The 1248-nt window shown below is 40.1% G+C and overlaps 1 pseudogene; it reads right to left on the bottom strand.

The window, feature by feature from the left end:
* Positions 1-6: 6 nt before the first annotated feature.
* On the bottom strand, positions 7-324 carry LOC105814936 (annotated as a pseudogene).
* Positions 325-1248: the final 924 nt, after the last annotated feature.

Genomic DNA, 1248 nt, shown 5'->3' with positions numbered 1-1248 from the left:
TGAAAGAGTTTTTGGAGCAAGAGTTGGAACAGTTTCTTTAGGCTTACTTGATCCAAGTTTGATGGATATGGCTGATGCTTTCTTTGTTGTCTGACTACCTATGGCAAATCCAAACTTGGAGATCTTTGTAGGCTTTGTTGGGAGGTCTGCAGCTTCTTCTTCAGCTGATCTCTTCTCAGCGCTGCAACTGGAACTTTCCCCTCCATTACTGGAAGAAACAGTCTTAGTTTTCACAGGTTTTTCTGCTTCTTCTTCAGGTCCTCCGGTGGCTCCAGCTCGCTGCGACTTTTCTGGCTTCTCCTCTCCCGCCTTCCCGTCCGCCATTTTCCCCGCTGCGGCCTCCCCTCCGCACTATTTTTAATTGTTGGAGAATACCTAAATCATCATAATAAGACAGTTGGAACAAAAGGCTCAAAAGAATATGAGGGAAATGCCATTGGAAACTGAAAAAAAGGTGAGGGAGCTCTCTGAGGCTCATATTACAAAGGCACTAATCCCATTCCTGAGGACTCTGCCTTCTAACCACCTTCCAGAGAATTCACCCCAAAATACTATCACATTAGGGGTCAAGGATTCAATCAATATATAAGTTTCGATAAAGAAAAGGGGCATCATTTACTACGTATTTCTATATTTACACCAAACTTACAATTCCCCATATTTCTGACAGCCACTGACATCCAGTGGCTTAGTGGTTTCTTGGATTTTGTTGGATATGTCATGGGTCACAGCAAGGTAGACTGCTATATCAAGCAGCTAGCAACAAAATAGAAAATTCTCTCTTATTACAAAGAGTTAGATGTTCTTAATCATTTGTGACTTTGAACGTTTGCATTAATTACATGCCCTACATCATGAACTGGAAAGGGCAGTGTTAGTTATGTTGCTTCCAGAATGGAGAATGGACCAGGAAAAGGGAGATGTGTTACCACAAGTCATTTCCTAGATGTAATCTATTTATTGAACAAGCACTTCAGAAGCTACTAGATGAATACATGAAGACATTGTAAATAAAATTTAAATGTTTACCCAATCCACACAGCTTATTTTAATATAGTATCTAAATAATCCTCCATTTAAAAAAATCAGAAAAATGCTAAACGAGACAGGAAGCTGGGAAAACAGACATAAATTAAGCCTATCTTGGGGAATCCAGAAAATTGTCATCCCAAGGGTTATACAGAGGGCTAAAGGAGCACACAAGAGAAAAAGAGACTGAAGTTTAATGGGGAGTAAGGAGGTATTTTC

The sequence above is a fragment of the Propithecus coquereli genome, unplaced genomic scaffold, assembly GCF_000956105.1.
Source record: "Propithecus coquereli isolate 6110/MARCELLA unplaced genomic scaffold, Pcoq_1.0 Scaffold31, whole genome shotgun sequence".
Lineage (NCBI taxonomy): Eukaryota > Metazoa > Chordata > Mammalia > Primates > Indriidae > Propithecus > Propithecus coquereli.
Note: the sequence above shows the minus strand (reverse complement) of the source record. Positions and strands in the feature narration are given on the sequence as shown.